Source organism: Oryzias latipes, chromosome 24 (assembly GCF_053564925.1).
Source record: "Oryzias latipes strain Hd-rR chromosome 24, Olatipes_Hd-rR_3.1".
Taxonomy (NCBI): Eukaryota; Metazoa; Chordata; class Actinopteri; order Beloniformes; family Adrianichthyidae; genus Oryzias; species Oryzias latipes.
This window is the reverse complement of record NC_136260.1, coordinates 22,674,897-22,697,778: the sequence shown is the minus strand read 5'-3', so window position 1 is coordinate 22,697,778 and position 22,882 is coordinate 22,674,897. Positions and strand designations below refer to the sequence as shown.

Sequence of the window (22,882 nt, the reverse complement as noted above, 5' to 3'; positions counted from 1 at the left end):
GTTACTATTGACTGTGTTAAATGTGATTACATAGAAGTAAAAAGATTTTGAGTTTTTTTTCTTTTAACACAATCATAGTTTTCCAACAACAAAATTAAATAAATTTGAAAGCAGAAGAGAGGAGTCACTCTGCTGGTTTTGAATAAACACCCATGTCTCTATTTGAGAAAGTCCATCTGATCTTCGAGAGTGCTGTTCTAGACTCTGTGGTTGTGTACAAAAGTTAGTGAAATGACAAGAGCATGTGCATATAACAAAGTGCGTGCATCCTGTATTTATGTGAACAAGTATGGTGCGTGTGTGTCACTGAGAGGACCTCCCCTGCCATGTTGCAAAGATTTTTCATCACATGAAAGCCAACAGGGGGTGGTATGCATTCAGGGCGAGTTGCTTCCATCTGCCATGTCCACTTAAATTAGTGGGGCCTCGCATCAAGCAGCATCTGGTTCCAATATGGAGCTGGGCGGAAGGGTGGGTGCCTCACTGTGCGGTGGAAAATACAGCCTACTGTACCTTTAAATAGCCCTCCAGAGGCTAAGGACGGATGCTGGTGCTATCGGCCTATCCCAAGATTCTTTGTATCTGGCCTAACACTTCTCCCCTTTGAAAGAGGACAAATGTACAATTAGGCAGGAATGCCCGCAATGCGTTTTCCAAACCTATGTTCGCAGAGCTGGCTTCCGCAGACGCAGGAGGAACAATACGAGGCTACGCAGCGCTAACCGCCTTCATTGTTCAGCGGCGAGATGCAGCATCTGAACCTGGCCGGGCTGCCCTTCTCTGGGTTCTGTCAGTCCCAGTTTGGGTTAGCCTCTTGTTGTTCTGGTTCTGCTGCAGTCTGCAGAGCCAAGACGGCTGTCAGCACGTTTCTCTGGCTCAGAGCTGGAGAGAGCCCTCCTCTTCTCTCCTTGGACGAGAGGCGCTTCAGAGCTCACCCATAATTCAAAGGTTTCCATCTGAACCATAATTCACACTGCGCTCGGCCCTAACTAAAGGGGCTGTCTGTGTCTGTGGAGATTGCATGTTTGTCAAATGAATTGTTGGTGGAGAGAAGTCAAGAGGAAGAAGGCAGTGGGATCAAAAACATAATGATGATGTGCACACACACATGTGAACCCTGAACATTAGTTTGGGCCATTAACACACCCGATGGACAACTTAAAAAATAAAAATACAAAAAAAAGGGAAATAATTTTTTGGCGTACGTTTCATTTTAACATCACAAAACAGGACTGAAATAACAGATGCTTCTATGACAGATTTACAATATATAGACAATTTATATTGGTGGAAATGTAAAGTTTTAGCCACATGCATCCGTATGGAGCTTGACCCAAACCCGGTGCCGCTTTTAGCTGAAATCCAAAAACCTGTTGTGTTTTCTAGGAAATAGTTTCTGCAGAGCGGCAGGAGCTCATTAGAAACCCCTCCTCCGTATCCCTCCCCATTGCTGAGAGCTCTCTGTTTACATCATGGGTGTCAAACTCCAGACGTCGAGGGCCAAACTGTGCAAAACTTTATTAAAGGTCTAAAAATGTTGAAAAAAAACACAATTTCTCTATAACACAGTTTCCATTAAATCATAATTATGCAAATAAAACCAACTCATGTGATAAGTGATTTAAAAACACGGCGACAGATGTGAACAACACTTTGATTGACAGCAGATAAATTCACATTTCTGCCACGGCACTACCGCTCGCCATCGTCCGATTCAGGCCACGGAGCGGCGAGCTCCTGACACGTGGGTGTGGCTACGGATGAAACCGTGATTTTCCAGAGGAGCTGTGGATCCAACAATTCCTCATGACACGCTCACATTTTGATGAGCTGTGTGAGGCTGTGGGACCTCTGGTGGCGCCCGCCGTGCAGCGCCCAAGGCCGCATGGTCCATGATCTCGATCTTTCCTGTGTGCCCCGTACATGTTGGACCAGTTTTTGCCCACAGATGTAAGCCCAAAATGTAAACATAAACAGCACATATGTGGAGAAGGTTTTGGGGGCCAGCCCTCTGCGCTTCTGTTTCCCTTCACAGTGAGGAACACACCGAGATCAGATAAGAGCCACGGCAAGGCAAGAGGGAATCGATGACAAACTTTAGACAGCTTTGGCCCACGTCTTCAGGCCAGGACCTCATGCAGACAAACACATCTCAGAGGACCACACTGCCAGCTCTGCAGATGTCATTCAGGGGCGATTATCTTTGTCGGGGTCCTGTGAGGAGCAGAGAGGATCCTCTGGAATCTTTTGTCTGCCATCCACATAGAGATGTTTCTTATAATTTCACGCCCACTGCCTCGGTCTTTCTTGTTGGAGCGCACACACGTGTGGAGCAAGTCTGAAACAGCAGGAGGTGAAAAGCTATCTGCTGCTTTTTTGCAAACCCAACGTCAGGAAAGTGTCACCAGCGGTCCACTCCGAAGCAAGAGTCAACCACCGGGTCATTCTATTAAGTTGGGACTTCCTTTTTTTTCCTCTCCGTACATCAGAAGTTCAGAGGTCAAGAGGATCTGTCAGCGGTGACAGAGGGGATTAGTGGTGTAGACATTCCACTGGCACTCATTACTGTCCTCTGTCAACACCTGGTACTCTCCCCCAATTTTTCCTCATCTTCGGCCTCTCTGTCTCTTCTCTCTCGTGTCCTCTGACAGACTAAGAAGCAATTAGTGTCACATTAGTGACATCCAGACGACAAATTCGTCCTCACGCCAAAGCTGAAGCTCCACGTTGGAGTGGTTTTACTTAATTTTCCTGCACTCCATCAAACATTTGCTCTTATTTAAAAGGGTGACGCGATATTTGGACCAGCAGATGGGAGTTTTTTTCAGAAATATAGTAATGAAGTGGGGTTTGGACCTCCTCAACCCAGCCCAGTAGGATTCCTCACATTCCAGGCTGCGCTGGAGCGGTGCTGCTAACAGATCTGAGCAGGCCTGATGGATTTTGCATACTGCTTGGTACTTTTTTTTTTTTTTTTGTGTGTGAGAACAACCTCAGTTGCTAACTTTCTCCTCCCCATCGAACAAAAACCTCCATTACTCGCCTACCTTCCTGCCATCCATCCGTCCAGCTTCCCCTCACGAAAGCATGACAGGATGGTGGGAGTTCACATCAGAGGAGCGAAAGGGGCTGGGTCTCCCTGACAGTAATGCAAAGGACACATGTTTACCTAACCTTGGGTCGGAGTGCAGTTTAGCGGGGAATGAATGACTTCATTTCAGGGTTTAAATTAAAGGGTTCCTCCTCTTTTGAACTTTAAACAGATTTCTGCAGGCTTTGGGACAATGAAAGTCAGACCTAACTAAAAGATAAATAAAATAAAGAAACTAAAAGGTAGGAATGAGTATCCTGATTTGAGTCCTAACAGATTTTCTTTTTCAGTTCAACACATAGAGGAAAAAAAAAAACTCATTCACCCCGACACAGTCTTAGCTTCTGCGACAGTTATTGGGCAACGGCATATATGAAGGAAAATTGCTACCTTATGTGCCTTTAAAAAAAACCACAGAGTTTTGAATGGGACCTTTTAAAAAGGGAGTAGCGTTTCATTTAGAGTTGGTGGTCATTTTGGCGATGGGATTTTACCAACACAGAGCTTTGGATCCATTTATACTCACACATGGCAGCAAGGCCTGCTGTGGCGGCCATGGAGATGCCTGGACACCATGATAGCACAAATTAGAGCTCATCTCTCCTCCACTCCCTCCCCCCTGCAGACCAAAATGTTCAGAGGTTGAGGAGCACGCTTTCATGCTGCAAGCTCGTCAAAGGAAAATTGATTAAAGGCTCCTTGTCTTTTTTTTTTTAAACGACTTCCTTTTCAGAGCTATTATTTCCCAATAACCAAAGGAGCGCAGATTGAGATCAGTGGTCTAATCTGTTGTTTCCCTCAACGTCTTGTTGGTGTTTTTTGTCTGTAAAAAGAGCTCACTCCATTTTTCCTGTCAGTCATCAGGTTGTAATACTTCAGCTCAGGCCTGTAACTTAAGACTGCACAAGCAGGCCTGCATGAGGCCTGTTCTGGAGAACAGACTCAGACAAGACGCTCTCCAAACCCTCCGCCAAAGAACCCATGCCACGAAGAGTCGCGACTCTAGGAAAATAAATTGCTTTGAAGCTGCAGCAGAAACATTTCTTCACAAAAGTCTGCATAGTTGTGGAGACGAACAACGTATATATTTTTTTGCATGTAATGGATGTTCAAGAATGCACTGAATGCGCATTCTTGAACGAGTGTTTAGCCCTTGGGGTTCACACTGGACAAGCAGGGAGGGGCTTCTTCTTTCTATTTTTTATTTTTTTTATTTTCTACTGTTATGTTCGTGTTCGTACCAGTTGGAAGAGTCTTGGTGCACATGTCACGAATCTTGCTCCAGAATTTTTCTTTCACAGCTCTGTTACGATATATGGACGACTTGATTTTCAATTGGTTGGCAGTAAAAATTAAAAAGGACGACATTCATACGTCACTACCAAATTTAAATCCCTGATTGAACCTAGTTTAACTTTCATTGTGGTTCAAAAAACAAAATACGTTTTTCTGTTGTTTTACTGTAGTACACAACGTGTTTTTCTGTGTTATTCTTCGTGCGACATTGTATGTAGAGCCTGAAAAAAAAAAAAAACTACCTTAAAAATGTTTGTAGCTACGCTGGAATGCGATAGTTTTGATCCCAAAACATGCATTCAAAGTCCCACTTTGATCATCTTTTCATCCATTTTCAAAGCATTCCTAATGGTCTTTTAATTATGGTTATGCTGGGCTTAGTAAAAATAAAAAAAAACGTTCTGTAGAGCAGCAATACTGGATTTTCCACCCTATGAAATGAGCATAAAAGCCGTAATTATTTTCAAAAACCACAGTGCACCTGATAAGCGCCTTAAAAGCCGTGTTTTCATTACACAAATGCCCAAAACTTTAGCAAAACTCCAGAAATGTCGGAAAAACACAATTTTACAAATACATTGTTTCCATTAAATTGTAATTATGTGAATAAACACTAACCAATTCACGCGATAAGTCATTCAAAAACATGGATGTGTACAATACTTTGACAGCAGATGCATTCAAATTTCTGCCACGGCTCTAGCGCTCATCACCATCTATCAAAGGAGACGTCAGCGTCTCCATCAGACCGTATGGGAGGAGCTACGGATGAAGCGAAAAAGTGTTTCCATTGTAGTTTGGCGAAATATGACAGTTTTGATCCGCCTCAAAAACCTGCTAGCGTGAAAACCCTTTTTTTTTTTAATTTTCGTGTTTCCATTAGGCGAATTTACAATCGCAAATCCAATTTACGCAACTTGACAGTCAATACAAGCGCAGCTATAATTAATTCTGGTTGTGTTTACTGACATTAAGGCAATTATTATGAGAGGTACACGGCGCTTTGTCCAAATGTTCTAAACAAGGTTGAAAGTTAATGTGAATATGCTAACTCAGCTAAGCCTTCCAACGAGGCTCATGTCTAGCATAAGTTCTAGACTTACTGTGAACACAGTTAATAAAGTCTGACTGACTGACGCATCTTTGACTCTTTCGTATACGTCCATTATCAGAAAAATGCTACAGGTTTATGTTAAAAACACAATTTTCATTAGAGTAGGTCTTGTGATGAACTTGCCTTTTCCTTTTTTTGTCATGTGAACCAGGGACTAAATGTGTGAAACTCCTATGAGAGGAAGAAAAAAAAAAGGGAGATCTTGTTAATACTTGTCCAGATGACAAGTCTAAAGAGCTCCACGAGTCTTTGGCGGCAGCAGATGAAGAGCCGACTTGATCAGATTAATCATTAAAAGATGGAGATATGAGCAGACTGCTCCTTTGTTTTCAACACAATCTGCATGGTGCTTATTCTGATCTGTTGAGATAGCCTGTCTGGGACCACCTGCATGAATGCAACTTTTGTTTTCCCCCAAAAACCGCACGTTTCTCACCTGAAGGTTTCCTGCTTTCAAAGGGTCGCCCTCCTCCAGGGAGTCACACAGTCTGCTTTTCGTCTCCTGAGCCTCCCCGCCTCGACGGGACATGTAATGCATGACTACAGAAGAAGTACATGTCCAGCAAGCGGAGGGATTGTGGGTGGCATTTACCTGCACAGACGCAGAGATACGAACAGATGCTCGCAGGACTATTTGAAGTTGAAAGGAGATTGACTGATTAGAGACCTGAGGAGGGCTGACACTGTAGGTGTTTCTGCTGATACAGAGTGAGAAGTCCTAATCCTTCCTTCTCTTTTAATGTCAGCTTCCCATCATGTTTTTATAGTTTCATTTGGGAAGATGTCACATGTCATGGATGCAAAGAGTTTCTCTTGGAGGGAAAATCCATCATAACCTCCTGGTCAGTGGTTGTGTTTGCTTTAAGCTACGTTAATCGCCCTCTGCAACCACTTCCGTGGAAAAGTCCAGAAACGCACATAAATGCCCACTTCAGACTTTCACGAGTAGCAATGCACATTTGTAAGATTGCTTTCAGGCTCTAGGTAAAATAGCGCAGGTATTGTACCTGCATTGAAAGTTAAGACAGGTCCAACTTTGACCAGTCAGGGTCACGGATCTGGACGTTTGGACGGTGCCGCCTTCAAAGACACAGAATGGTCTTAGTGGTGTTTTCCAACATGTTCTTGTTGTATGTTTCTCATGACAGAAGACACATAGAAGTATAAGATTAAATCTGAATTTCTAAGTATTTCTTCATTTAGACCGAAAAAAAGCTGTGGAAAAAGCTTCTAGTTGTTACTAAAGGAGATCTCTCATGTCTTTGGAAGTCCCTCCCGTTGTTGTTGCATCAGATTGACTCCGTTGAGTGTTTTAAATCTCAGGTCAAGACATTTTTATTCAGGAGAACTTTTAGTTGGTTTTATTCCTTGTTTTGGTATAATTTTATACTCCTTTTGTAAAGTACTCTGTGATTTGTTTTGGGAAAAGTGCTATATAAACAAGGATATTCTCTTCTAAATAGAAAATACGCTGGGCGGGGCCACAACCTCCCTGCTCCGCCCCATTCTGATGCATCCAGACAAATAGATCCGTGAACGTCTTTGTTTTCCTCGTCTGAGCTGGAATCTGAATCTAAAGTGGACGGCTGGATAGCTCTGATATCGCTCACCGTTGTTCTTCCACCTAATAGTCGAGCCAACGGTCCCTCCCACAACTCAGAGGTGAATTTCTGATGCCGCTCTGCAGAAACAATGACGCAGATTATTAACAAAAGAAGATCGGGGTGGGTCTTTAAAGAGAAAAAAAACTGATTCTGGTGTTGGATAATGTTCCATAAGGTGGAAAAGTTGGTTTCTTTGGGGATTCCTCCGTTCTGCGCTTGAACATAATTGATGCTTGAAGGTGCTGTGAGGCAAGACAGACGATTCAAAACGTGTCACACGCGGATCCAAGACCTGCCTTTAATACTTAGCATTTTTACCGTGTACTCCTTCATTATGGTTTGGAGGGGCAGCGCTGGCTTCTCCTTCCTGGTTCCAGCACAGGTTTCTGCTCAGACTCTCCCCTCTGCTTGTTTAATGCAACTCTATCTGACATGTCCTGTTTGCTCCACAACTCTCCACCCGGCTGAATAGAAATGTAAACCTACAGCCCGCCGTGTCACTGGGGAACAAGATGTGACCCCCCCCCCCTCCCTCCCTCCAGAAAATGTGGCTTTCAGCATTGATTTCAAGTGTCAAAGCGAAAGGCAGTTTTCAAGCGCAGATGACTTTTCTAATGGCCAAACAAAGCCGGCTTTTGTGCCTCGGTTATGGGAGACCGTTCCCTCTTGTCATGTACATGTGAAATTAATTAGGAGGAAATACTAAAACACTTGGGTGGAAATGGCTTTTCACCAGATGTTCTACATATGAGGATCAATTTAGCGTTCTTTGCACAGAAAATGACGCTCTAACTTCTTCGGTTGCCTCTTTGATGAAAGCCAATCTGTCAGTCACAACACATACAAAGAAGTCAGGCTTATATGCTACTGTTTGTTCCACTTTATGGAGTCTTAGGTAATGTGATTATTTAACCAGGTTAGGAAAATACCATGTTTCATTCTGGGGGAAATTTGACATACTGACAAGAGGCCTAGTGTTCCTCAATGATCCATGCATAAACTGAGCAAGTGGTCTTTTCCTAGCGTCTCGCTCTGAACGCAGAGAGGCCAAATAATCTCAGATAAATCATTGTCGGATGTGAAATGGCCACCAAACAGAGGGGCTTGTAGGTTGGTCTAAGATGTCATGCATGTGTTTCAGGGTGTTTTGGAAGTGAACCCACCCAAGAAATGGCAAAGCAAGGGTCAAAGATGAACCTGGAGTGTTTTGAACTTGTGTTTTGCCTCCTGCACTGCAAAAACACAAAATCTCCCATTTCTAGGTTGTCCCCATTTCTAGGTTCTAGACCTAACTTATGAGTAGCTGTAACTGTAACTGTTACTTTTTATGGAATGAGTTGAATGAAGACAATAAATAATTCATTTGATTGTTAAAACTCCCAATGTTATATCTCTGATGAAACAAATGATCTTTGACTTTACATTCTAGTTTAAATCAGAAAGTTTGGTGAAAGTTATTGTTTCAAGAAACACACTTGCTTGATTTATTGAAAATGGAAAGTTTGATTTGACAATAAATTTTCAAAGGATTTAAAAGACAAATTCATCTTAAAACATGCAACTCTATCTCACTTCAAAGGACTGTTTATGATGGGCCATCTCAAAGGCCCACATATTAAGCCTTACGCCTGATTTACCTAGGTCTGTGTGATTGCGTGGTGATTTCGTTGACATTGTTTCTGTTGCGTCTCCAATCTGTCCCACATCCCCCCTGGCTTATGGAGTGGTTTGTCCTGCCACCTCTGTGTCAACTCTGTTATCACTTTTTGGCAGATCCTTACGGTAGTCACCACAGCGATTCAGATTTCACTCTTTCGCACAGGTGGTTGGATTGGGATTTTTACGCCGGATGCCCAAAAATACAAGGGATGTTTTTATTTGAATCCCTGATCGGTTTCATGTTTCTCCGGCTTTTTGCTCTGGAAATAGAACTCCTGCTACAAACATCGGACAGACATGACGAAGGCGATGTAAACATTCTGATTGATTAACGAACGTTATACTTTTTTGTTTTTGGGTTGTCTGGGTCCATGGAGGGTTGCAGGAAGTTATGAAAATAAACATACCATTGTCAGGCTTGTGGTAAGTGTATCTTATAGTTTGCACTTATGATGTACAGGGGTCTGCCGTATTGTGTCCTTATGCCACATGCTAGTCTCTAGTTGCGAGCCTTGGCTCCTTGCTACCGGGCGCCAATGCGCATGGGGTGTAGACGCGATACGAAAGTGTCTATAGGACGTCCACACAATCAACGCTCCGTCTAATTTCCTCATTTCAAACAGTCAGGCTACAGAAAGGAGCGTGTGCATGAATCACGTATCAACAGCACTAACCGAATCCTTGTGCAGTCAACACGATTTGAGAGTTTTGCCTGCAGTTGTACCAAAGGCAACAGATGATTTTGTTCATTAAAACTAGTTGGATTGCTGTAGTGCTATATGTTTTATTAAAATATTCGAAAATATTTTGAGGTAAAGGTATATAAACTTTAAAAACGTAATTTTTATTTTTCCTTTTTTTTTGGTTAATCTTTCCAATTACCACAGCAACATACCTAAATGTTAATATTTCTAGCTAGGCCTGCACAACAAATCACAAATTTATTGTCATAGCGATCTCAAGCTGTACAATATGCAAATAGCAAAAGAGGGAAAAAATTGCAATAAATGCTTACCTTAAATGTGCTAAAACAATCTAATGGCAGCTTGACGTATTTAACAAATCAAACAAATCCATTCATGCATTTAAACAATCAGATGGACTCCTTTACATCATTGACCAATCAGATGGCTCTTTTATGTGATGCAGACATTTGAAGTATAATTAAGTTGATTCTTATTTAAATTAAACTGTTGGAGCGAAAAGGAAAATTGTGTATTTAGTTGTTTTGCCATTTATTCATGTACAAGTTATATTGTCATCACAATATGACTCACTAAAAATGGCAAATAGTGAGTTTTCCTCATATTGTGTAACCCTATTTCTAGCTAATTTCTTGTCTTCATTTCTCCTTAAAACGGCTTTACATCACAAATTAGTCTGAACAAATCTTAGCGAGACAAATTCTACTGGTTCTATTGGCAGAATTTTTAACTCCGAGCCGAGTCACACAGTACATTTTGTGCATATTGCACGGATGTAAATTGGTCACATGTACACTGTATGTAGAAAAAGTGAGAAAAGTCGTGGTCTTTATGTGAAATTTTTACAGATGTGTCAGAAATTAACCACTTTAAAACCAAAAAAGTATGAATAAACCACACAAAGAATATGTAAGTCAACGTAAAACATGTACTGTGCGTGATTATTGTGCTGTTCATATGCAATTCAATTGGGATTATGTAATTTTAACATGATTTGTCTTCCATATGCGCGATATAATGCATGGTACGGTCGTGCAAAGCCACAAACTTCCGTATGTATCTCACACACAATTGCATAAGACTTATATAATAAACGCATAAATAAATTACGTATAAATTATGTAAAATGCGCATTAGCTGCGTAATTCTCAAATGAACAGCTCAAAAACGAATACACTCAGGCTGAAACCCTCAACAGAAATCTGCGCACATCGACGAATGACGAACACAACAAACACTTGTGAAGTACGTAGAATACGCATGGATCACGAAAGACCGAAATTTCGAAATGCGCAAAATGTACGTAATGGCTTTGTAACATGCCTTGTAGATTAAGGTCAAACATCTTGCGTTTTTTAACAAAAAATTCATCTTAAGAAAGTAAAAAAACTAATTTCAAGAAAGAATGTTTTATTATCTATTATCTAAAAATTAATATTATCAAGAAACTTTAAAAGAAAAAATAACGCAGTGACTTGAATTCTTTTTGTTCAAATATTTTAATTCAATTTTTTCCCACGCCCTTGGCAGATTGTCTAGCTTATTGAAATTGACAAGACACATCATTCATCCTGCTAATTCAGAATTGACAAAGCTTTTTGGATAAGAGGTCAAACGTCTTCTAACCTTAAAAAACTAAGTCCAGATGAACCTAAACCGACTACTATGATGGAATCAACCTGGATGAATGAGAGTCTTCATAGACATATTGCGTATTGAAAGATTTTTTGTTTATTTTTGTCGTATTCTTAGGGGGGCCTGTTTTGCCTTTTAATGAAAATATTTTGCATCACCTTTACTTTGAACAGATCTGTTAAAGACTTTCAAACTTGAAAACCGTTTGGTCCGGACCCAGTCCGCTTCGTTTGGTCCGGATCGAGCTCTGAACTTTGTGTTTGGTCTGCATTCAGACTGCTGTCAAGGAGGCTTTCGGGATTCAGACCAAAAGCTAGTAAACACAACCATGTGACCAAAAATCTCTTCACTCATTGGTCAGGAATTACGAGGGCGGAGCAAAGAAACTAGAAGCAGAATTTATGGAGGTCCTATGCATAGCAGTCCTTATCTGGGTTAGTTCATTCAAACTTTGTATTTTGCTGACCAATTTTAAACGCCTGTATCAAAGTCATGCTCAACAATTTTTACTGCTGCTTTGGTCCAATGGAGGCATGTTGCAGGGCGGTTACTGACAACAAGACATCCGACTTATAAGTGTGCTGATAAGTGTTTATGGCATATAGATTGTCGGGAAAACAGGGAGAAGCAGTGTGTGTTATGTTAAAAGTTGCTTTAATAGATCTGAATTCATCCAATTTTAATGAGTTGCTGTGTCTCATGGCGTTGTGTTGAGAGAATTTTGCTAAGTAACAACAAGGTAGCTTTATGGATAATGTCACAGCAGCGCGTGCCGTGTAACGAGACACAGAAAAGCATGTGAAATCCGTTTTGAGCTGTGTTAAAATCAACGTAACAGGTAAGGGGTTGGACCCTTTTTATCCTCTTTGAGAACACGACGATCATTGCTTTACATTTGTCCATGGCTAATCTGCTGCTACATTCTGACCATGTTTAGATCATGTGACCACCGGCCACGGTGGCCATTTTGGTTCAGTTGTTCAACCCCTTTACCATGAGTGCAAAAAACTCTCTCCAGATGTTCAGTGAGGATCTCTGGATGATCCAACGTTGACCCAAATGAGTAATGATGATAAATGGAATCCACCTGTATGTGAGGAAGTCTCCGTATAAATGCACTCGCTCTGTGATCGTCTCAGAGGTGCGTTCAAAGCGCAGAGAGCATCATGAAGAACAAGGAACACAACAGGAAACTCTACTTATACCTCAGTTAATTATCACTGTATTTAATTAAGCATATATGATTTAAGTGACATATTTGTTTTGTTTTCTGTCTTTTTAATCTATGCATTTCATCATTTCTGTAATGAGTTTGATAAATATGTGTAAATTCTTTATTGCTTTGACTACAATGCTTGAAATAAATCAATAAAATCAACAGGAAGGTCCAAGATACTGTTGTGGAGAAGTTTAAAGCTAGATTCGGATACATAAAGATATCCCAAGCTTTAAACATCCCAAGGAGCACTGTGCATGGATAATATTGAAATGGAAAGAGCATCAGACCACTGCAGGTCTACAAAGACCAGGCCGTCCGTCTGAACGTTAAGCTCAAACAAGGATAAGACTGATCCGTTATATGGGAACCTGGGAGACACACCAAACATGTGGAAGAAGGTGCTCTGGTCAGATGAAACCCAAATTGAATTTTTTGGCAACAGTGCAAAAGGTTATGTTTGGCGTAAAAGCAACATAGCTCATCACCCTGAACACAGGATTGTATTGCGACGGAGGAGTCTCAGAGGGAACCGAAGCTCAGTCCGATTGGAAACGAACTGAAACCACCTCGAAAGATGGGGCAAAGAGCGGTTCCTGGACCCGGACCAGGGTCCACTTGGGTGCATTCAGACTGTAAATTTGTTCCTGATTATCGGGGGAAACTCGGGTTCACTTTAAAACAAATGTGTCCAGTTTCAACATACTCTTTGGTTTTGATTTAAACACTTTCATGACTAGCTTCATGGAACTTCACGACCCAACAGTCTGAGATAAGTGTCTTCACAGTCATTTACACGGGCCCTCTCCACAGCTTCTGTTGCCGTGTTTATATTCAGGAGAATCCCAGCCATCTGGATTCTGTTACAAATGTCGCATCATGGTAACCTGGCATGTAATGAGAGAATGTGGATTACAGACGGGGGCTTGGAACAGGTATTAATCTTCATTTGATTTTCTCCGAGGAGAACTCTTAATTTGAGGCTACATTTTGCCTACCTGATTATTCATTACAGTAAGCTTGCTCATGACAGTATGAAACAGGATAAACAGAGGAAACCGCCAATTAAATCACATTCCGAGGAAGATTGAGGGGACTTACTGTATACAGAACAGTTAGTTTAGTGGCATAAATATTTACACAAACTGCCACGAATTAAGACAAATGCTGCCAGGAAATAAGTCTGCATTTGAGGACTTAGAGCAAGAGGGTTTGTCTAAATTTAATGTCCCACATTTCTAAAAACCTCCTATTTGAACTTGACAAAACAAGGCAACTGTTGTTGGACGGCACAGGTCAACATAAATCATCCACCTAAGCCTATTCTGTTGATATTATGGGCTCTTCTCCACGAGGATAAAAGCGCGCTGTGCTATGAACATTTATTTTCCACTGACATTTTTAGAAACATCCAACATAAATGATTCTTTTCAGGCAGAAAAGGGGCGAACGGCTGCATCAGACCGGCCCCAGCAGACGTTTAATGCGTTTACGCACCGAGGGAGTGCATGTCAGTTAAATGTTTATACAGCTGCTCTAAAGTGTATTATTATCATGAAACCACACCACTATAATGTCATTCTGTGTATGCCAGAGAGCAGTCTAGCTCTTCCCTATAGCCTGCTGGCCTTCCCTCTGCTTTGCTGGAAGGTGGGGATCAGACATCACATGTGATCATCAAGTGGGCTGTGAGGTTTTTTTGACAGGCAAACGCGTCTGTACCTCAGGAGTACATTAATATTTAGAAGAACGACACAAATAAATGTCTAATTAACAAAACCCCCGTTAATAACTGACTTTTTTTTTAACTGTGACATTATTCACATGATTTTTTTCTCAAAAAAAAAAAAAAGATGCCATCACACAGCGAGAGAAACCAAAATAAATGGGGCAAAAAAACTCAAAAATAATAAATCATTGAAATCTAACGAAACCAAGAAACATGATCCCGGTCTAAATCCACGACCACAACCGAAGATTTGTTGATTTTTGACCCCAGGAGGAGATCGCCATCCTTAATTTTCTAAACAAAATAAAATAAAATCCTCTTTAGTACCGTAAAACAAATTTAAACCTCTCCTCAGGGTTTTGATCCATCGCCTTCTAACCCCTCGAGCATCATTTGGAGGCAACTTAGGCAAAATGTATGTTTTTAACGTCTGTACATGGTTTTCCCCGGATTGTTGTGAAAATTGAATAAACGACTCCCCGGCTCAAGCTGAACGAAACAATATAAGACATGATGTAGACATATTAGGATTATTGCAATAGTTATGAAAAACCTCAGTTGCCAGAGAAATATCATTTTTTGACGATTCTTTTTAAACCTTTACGGACCTGTTCATCACCCCCAGACAACAAATTAATTAAATGGTTGCTATGGAGATAAACCCCCCCCAAAAAAAGCCACCATTGATTTTTTACCAAGTGAATTTTTTTAAACATTATTTCAGAAATTGTATATTATGCATATCATTAAAATACAGATTCAGTCCGTATTTTAGGATTAACATGGAAATGTTAGAGAAAATTTTAGCAATAAAACCACAGTCATTGAAGGATTTAACGTGGATTTATCAAGGATGGTGCAAAAAGTGAATTTCCATCCATGTCAGTGGTCAGTGACCAGATGTGAGGCAGCAAATTTGACATTCTGGGAAGCAATCACTGTGGCTTTGTCCAAATTCCCTCACTACTCTATTGTTAGTCCACTTTATTTGCCATTTTCAGGGTGTCTGCAGCTACAGTTCCAAAATCCAGTGGAATTTCCCAGCATGCCTTGATGCTCGCTAGATTGGAAACTATAAATCAGAACACATCCATTCGTTGAAGTAAAAACCTAATAAATATGAACATTTTTGTTCTGATGTCAAAAACTTGGATGATTTATTCAAAACAAACACACAGTTTTTCAAAACGACATTGTTCAAATGCAGTGCATTGTTGTTTATGCTTTCCAATCTAGTGAGCATCAAGGCATGCTGGGAAATTCCACTGGTTTTCGGAACTGTAGGTTCGGACAGCCTGAAAATTGGGGTTGTGCTGATTGTTGATCCGATCGTGGTGCATATAAACAGTTTATTCCGATTGTGGGTCACCAATTTTTCGGCTTTTACGTCATGCGCAGACGGTGTGGCGCTCCAGAGAACGCTTTGGAGCGCCCAACAGGACCGTCGGCTGCTCCCGCGAGAGCAAACCTCGTCTCTGAGCAGAGACAGCCGGACTCGTAGCTTCGTGTTTGCGCGCAGGGAAGGGTGCTTTGTTACCGTGTGCACTCTGGAAATGGCTTCGGACCGCAGTTCGTCCAGCCACTCCGTGTGGATGAGCTGCTTTTCAATGCAGTCCTAGAAACCGTGTAAACAGTGACGTGAATTTGTGTTGCCAGTCATGTTTAGACAAAATAAAGGCTGATGTTATTCGCACATATTTACGTGCAGCCAGGATGCACGTTGGGGCATTGCCCGCACGGATTTGAAGTGCACCTTTATCTAAATGTTGGGACATATTAGCCGAGTCTGACTCAGTCCGAGTCAGCATTTCCATTGCAATCCACTGGCCAATCAGGATGGAATTTTGTTGGATGGCCACACACCTACTTGAAACCGGACCACACAAAATCTGTCAAACATTTTGAATGTTGGACGTGGGGGCCAGTAGGCTCCACCTACTTTTATTGAAGCATCTGATTGGTCAGTGTACTGAATAAAAAAGTATCATAAAAGTGAGGATAATCAAGAAGATGTTAAAAAAAAGTTATCCAAGCAAGAATGGTTCTTCTGACCAGTAAAATGATTGAGTAATAGCTGTTCATGTCTCTATAGAAGTCAATGGGACTTTGGTTTCTGGGAGCCAGCGGGTACGTTCTGTCTGGATGCCAAGGAGAGGAGTTACTCAGTCCAGTTCTCCTATACAGTCAAAGGGAGTATAGTAAGGGAACCCAGAAATGAGCCATGATACCACAAGGGTTGCATTCATGCTAATACCGTTTAGTTGAGCAATTTGACAAAGCTCAAACATTTGCGTTTAGTTTTTTCTTTTCCTGTCAAAAAACATTCCATCAGAAGTCTAACAGCCTCCTCAGGTAATTCTGCCAACCGAAACCATGCTGCTCCAATTCCAGTCTTTTTAAGATCTAACAGTCACTACAAAACAAACAAACACTAAAGTAGAGAAACAAACGAATATGCATAGCTATATGGGATTGGTTAATGTTCACATGTATGTGCTGGAAGCCTTTCTGTGCTCCCGCTGCAGCCCGTCTGAGAGGAGGCTTTGAAAGCTCAGAATGTAAGTTTTGTGCTTGTTGGTGATTTTTGTCACTGTAGAATGATTAAACCAGAAGTTATAAACTATCCAGCTGTGATGAGCAGCAAACTGAAAAATAATCAAACCAAAAATATGGCACAATATGGACAGAACTCCATGGAGGCTTAAATGTAAAATGTCTATCTAAAAACCTGAGCTGCAGTAGAAATAAAGTTTTGTCAATGATTGATAAAATTTCTATTAATGTCTAATTATCCTATGTTTGACACGTCTTTGTATGAATGTATACCTGCTGATTGTATTGTTTTGTGCATTATTCTTATTTGATTGCTAGAAATAAAACATTTCAAATCAAATCAAATTATTGATGAAATACAAAACTAGAATAGCAGAGTTAGATTTGGAGTGAAGCTGTCCTCTAACCTCCTGCCCATTTTTTTTATATAACAGTTTTGACATTTGTTGCTACTTTATTTTACTGTATCACTTATTTTTTTACAGTTTCCCCTTTTTATCACTTCATCGCCTCATTTCTCTTCTTTTTCGCTTTTGCTCCCCAATGTTTCCTGCTGCATCTTTTTAATTTCTTTCCGTTTTTGCCATTTGAATTTTGAAAGTGTTTATCTTCTATTCAATTCAACTTTATTTATATTGCCCAATATTACAACGGTAGTCGTCTCCATGGCCTTCAAACCACTAATTGCGCAATCATCTCACCTGACTGTTAAAAGAAATTCTGCCATGAATGAGATTCTGAAACTTTGTGTGTTCAGGCTGAGCTTAAGCTTAAGATGCTGCTGAGCAGAGCAGCCGAGAGGCCGTGCAGCCCCCCCTGCAGCTGTTTGAAGGCTTGCAGGTGGAAGCAGGACAGTAAGGAGCGCCTCAGACACAGGTGAAGGAGCAGCAGAGGCGCTACCTTCAGGGCCCTCTGATGCTAAAGGGGGATCAGCAGCAGGGTCACCAGCTGTGCGGAAGTCGCTGAGGCTTGATCTCTTGGTCTTTGTCTCTTTGTGGAGGACCTGGACTGAAGGCTCTTGAAAGCAAGTCAAAGCCTGAAAAGGGTAAATACCCCTTAGCTCCCTCACTCCTGATAATATCTATTTTCACACTCCAGCTCGAGGTTCTTCTCCGTCTCCCTGAAGAGTTCCCACAGGATGATTATTTCTGCTGCCGAGTCGCTGATCGCTTCTAAACGGTCGTGGCAGGCAGGTTAAAAAGCCGGAAGCAGGACTTTAGAGGTGTGTGGATGGACCAGCGTATCGTTTTATGTTGTATTTACGTTTGTGCTGTTGGTTTTCTTTAGCATTATTCTATAGACGTCCTGCAGCAGTTCTGCACGGCAAGGACCACCTTGTTTACTCAATTCTTCCTCATTGCTGCACCTTTAAGCAAATGTTTCACCCCCGCCACAAACTGAAAACATTACCAACATTTGCACGCAGCTAGTATCCGGTGGAACTTTTGACATAGGTAACAACACCCCCCACCCCCCAATGATGACATCAAAGCGGGAGAAACCATTAAGAAATATGAAAGGGGCCAAAATCTCTAATAGAGCTCAAAATAAATGTCAGAATTCACAAACGAAACCAAAACACTAGTCTGGGATATCCAAAGGAAGTTTTGACTCCATTATGGGATGGCCACAGGATCTAAGGCTTCATGTTGTAGCAAAGTGTGAAATTTGGCGGAGTTCACTTTTTCGCACAATGTGTGTGTGGTGGTGGTGGGGGGGGACTTTTGTTCAAGCGATTTTCTGGAAATTTCACACACATACTACCAGCTTTTATCTTCAACCATATCCTAAGTTTCACCGTCATTGAATTCAGGATGGGGCCACCATCTTGAATTTAAATTTTTATTTTTTTCACTTTTAACACCTTCTACAGATTTGAACTCCTTCTAGGGATTTTAATCCATCACCTCCTGAACTCAGGAAGCTACTTAGTAACAAATGAAGTCTCTAGATTTCGGATGGGTTAAGACTGGCCACCTTGCAAAAGTAGCGTATCCCTATTGTTCACATTTTTTACTGGAATATTGGGAGAATTGAATATATAAATCCCAGGCTCAAACTGAGTAAAACGATATGAAATTTGCTACAAACATATTAGAAATGTGGATGCGGTAGACAAAAAACTTCTGTTGCCAAGGGAATTCAAAAATGTACTTTTGCCAATTCTTTTATTAATTGATCTGTAAAAACTAAAAAATAAAATGGTTGCTTTTGCTATGGAGACAAAACTAAGAAAAGCCACCATGAATTTGTCAGCTCTGACCAAGGTGGCAGGCGGGACCTGACAAATTTGTATTCACTTTGTAGTGAAATGACAAATAAAGATCCTGGAATCCTTGAATTGGAAATGTAACCCCGGTACGACCACAGACAGGAAGTAAAGCAGAACACAATTACACACCAAAATAAACAGGCAATTCTGTCACCAACAAACCTTCCTGAAAAAGCCCCAAGTGCCAAACGATTCACTGAGATGAACCATATTAAACTTTATGTTTCATAATGACCTTGCTCTGTGAGATATGAGATGCCTGGCTTTGTCTAACCTTTATCATATCTCAGAAACCAGCAGAATCCCACGTCATCCAACGGACTAATCTGAAACGTCTTTTGTGAGCAACATTTGAAGCAATTCGAGAGTCGATCTTTCATCCTCTACAAAAAGTGATCCTCATGTGACGGCGAAAGGCACCACACTCCAATCCCAATTTTTGCATTTGTCGTCTTTGTTTTCCTAGACGTTTTAAAGGACATCAGTAACTCCCACGAGCAATTTTCATTTAAAAGATGTCCTTTAAATGTGGGGCCCCTTTTGTGTTTCAAACACAGAAGCAGCAGCGCCGGCGGTTTACAGAGCAATTTACAGCTCCGGCATGGCATTAGAGCCATATTAATTGAAACCATCTCTGCAGCTTGATCCCGTTTCATCTGCAGATACTTCCTGGTGGTTGCTCTGCCTGCAAGCAGCTGCTTGTGCTTAAGCGGTAAAATGTAAATTTTGACGTTGGCTGTTTATGTAGTCCAGGCTTCTAATCATGTGTAATTGAGTGACACGTGGTGACTTTATGAGTGGAGCTGCAGATCCCTGTGTTTAACTCCTTCTTTAAGGTTGAAGTGAATGCATCTTATTTTGGCTAATAAGCCTAATTAAAGATCTATAGGAGGACTCTCATAAAATGTCAAACTCTGCATATGACATATTTTGATTGATAAAAAGGATGAAAATCACAAATACCGGCAACAGTTTTCAATTGGTTAAAACAACTGAATAATTGTTATTTCCTGTTTGTAGAAAATTAAAACACAAACCAATGAAAAGTGAACTAATTTGTGGAATGACAAAGACTGCTCGTCAGCAACCAACCTGAGACCAGCGCCGCCGTTGATATTTGAAACATCCAAACAAAGTTTGGAGCCCATCTTGTGATCTCCCAAAACCCATATAATCTCGAGGTGGACTTGTTGCTCAAATTAGTGGGTAGATAATTGTGCCACATGCTCAGCATCCATAAATATTGACTCTGGCTTTCCAGTTGGCCATCTCCAACCTCGGTGGGTTTCCATTTTGGAACAAACTTCCAGAAAAAAATGTGCCAATTTGGCCGCAACGTCTTTCATGGGCCGAGCACATGTGCTCAGCCGGGTCCGGCAGGCGTGCTTCTGCTGTCAAACTCGCATCCGAGGAGATTTTATTGGTTTCCAAATTAAAAGACAAAGTGCAAGGGAGCTGCAGTGACAAATCGTTTCCTGGTTTGGTGCAACATCTCAGCAGATAATCTTCCTGCAGGCTAAAGGGGGGGGGGGGGGGGGGGGGGGGGGGTGGAGGAATGCAGGCCCCCATGTCCAGCCAGGCAGCTGTTAACAGCAGGTGAAAGGCTGATGGTTGAATCTGCAGTGTCATCTGAAGACTCTGTTTGCCCACCGACTCCTGGAATGTACCTGACGACAAGAGGGGGGCTTCGCCATCCACCGCAACATGCAGGCGCAGACAGAGCAGGCGCAGACAGAGCAGGTTCTGTCTGACAGGAAAGGGGGGCGGAAAAAAGAGACCCCCCCCCTCACGTTTGTCACAAGGACAACAAAAGGTGTCTTCTCTTCATCACAATCTGTGTTGAAACAACACAATGCTCTCTATCCTAATCTTCCTCAAATAACCTCAAACATAATAGATTTATTCTGCTGCTGTTATCAGTCTGATGTAGAACTCGCCGTTCCTCCTGGCGGTGTGAGAAACTGTACACGCCTGAAAGCTGCACGGTGGTTTTGGTGCATGTTTTTGTTTTCTGCAGATGATCTCTACAAGGTTAAGGATGAATAGAACACACTGTGCTTGAGAGGGAATTTGACTTTAATATTACGACAAGAGATGCAGCTGACAGGAGGCATTCAGTCCTGTCAAATCTGGAGCTGTGCTCCTTCCTCCACCTCCTCCTCTCTGAAAATTAACATTCTCTTTTCTCAAACTATAGTTTTAAGAACATAAAAAGTATTCAGACACAAAAATCTAACTGAACTGTTGATCCTGAGCAGAAATGGAAAGAAAGGCGGACCGGTCACCTCACACCTCTGTGCTGCCACACAAGGGCTTCCAAGGACAGCGGTTTAATCTGATAACAGCCGTCTAAAGCCAAATGATTGTTATGAAGATGCACAGATGCTCCACAACGGTGTTTTTCAAACCCACCTGTTTGTTCGTGGAACCTTTAAAGGGCTGCAAGGGAACATCTACGTAGAAAGTCACTAAAATTTTCATTCGTACGTGATAAAAAACTGTTTATTTTTAAGAGAAACACTTCAAAAGAAAACAAAATGTGGAGCAGATCCCACACGAAAGACCTATGGCGGTTTTCCAACATGTTGTGGTGTTTTTCTGATAAGTAATGAAAATTAAGCTAAAAAAAAAAAAATCACACGAATGAGGAGCAGACGAATGAAATCTCTTTGAAAAAGATCGTATTTGTGACATAGAAAATACGCTGGGCGGGACCACACGCTCCCTGCTCTGCCCCCTTCCGATGCATCCACTTGTACACCTTTGTTTTCCTCGTCTGAGCTGGAATCTGGATGAAAGCTGGATAGCGCAGATATAACTCGCCTTTTTTTGTTGTTAGGGTGGAGGAGCATGAAAACAGATGGGTGACGGGAAGGAGGGGCGGGGTTGCTCACAACTCTGAGGTGAACTCCTGCCTCTCTGCAGACACTGTCTCAGAAAAGGACACAGGTTTTTGGATTTTGGCTAAAACCAGCATCATAAATAAAAGACCACTGCTTTGAAAATGGATCAGAAGATGGCCGGAGTGGGTCTGTAAGGAACGGGAAATTCCTTTGAACATGTGGACTTGTTTCGACAGCGGTGCATTTTCAGACCGGGTCCACATAGTGTGCAGAAAGGCTGCCAGAAAAAAAGTTTGTAAACTGCTGTCAGAACGGCCCCCCGAGACTGAGCTGTGTTTTAAGGCCACGTCTGTCCCGACATTCAGTTGTGTGCCACTATTTACTGCTATCACAAACACGCAAATGTCTCCTGGAAGGAAATAATGCTGCGAGTGGGGCTGGTGCTGTCCTGGGTCAGCGTGTGCTTGAGTCACAGCTCAGCATCTCAGAGTTCACCCTCGGTAGGTCGTTCATTTCTCTGTCCTGATAGCATATCTCTCACCGCCCTCTCTGGCCTCCGGGACTTACCTCTGACATGTTTTCCTTTCAATCGGAAGGTAATTGGATCAGCCGCAGCAGTTTGATAAGAAGGAGAAATCCCACTTAAACAAAGGGCATCAGAGTGGGCTGATCCTTGAGATCTCGGGGTGTCACTGATCGAGCCCCTTCGCTGCCCCCCCACACACACAGATTCTTCAGTGCCAGCCTGACACGGGCCGTACCACCCAACCAAACCAGAGGGAGGCTGAAACCGGAGCGAGAATCCTCTAACTTGTTTAATTAAAGCTTTGGCTGGTTTACTGAACAGCATTTTGGCATCCACAGCTGTGACTTTAAACAGATTACCCTAACGACAAATTAAGTCCTTATGAATAGGTCGAGAGAATACATACGTTTCATCATAAGTCAACTTTGACAACCTCCAACAGCAAACTTAAATTAAACTGGAATTCCTGGGATTTATCTCGGGGAAGGCCAACAATACAAGGCTGTCACTCAGGTCACGGCATGCAACCACAGGCCTTGCGGTCTTTTAATTGCCAGCTGGATGATCTGGGATTATCCCTCATAAAATGTCATTGTGCTGAAAGGGAGACAAAGTTATCTTCTGATCTGTGCTGGATTTG

The 22,882-nt window shown here is 41.8% G+C and overlaps 1 protein-coding gene across 1 annotated transcript in view; it reads right to left on the bottom strand.

The window, feature by feature from the left end:
• plcb1l (phospholipase C beta 1-like) overlaps positions 1-22,882 on the bottom strand; it is a 192,232-nt gene that overhangs the window by 135,637 nt on the left and 33,713 nt on the right. The window lies entirely within an intron of this gene.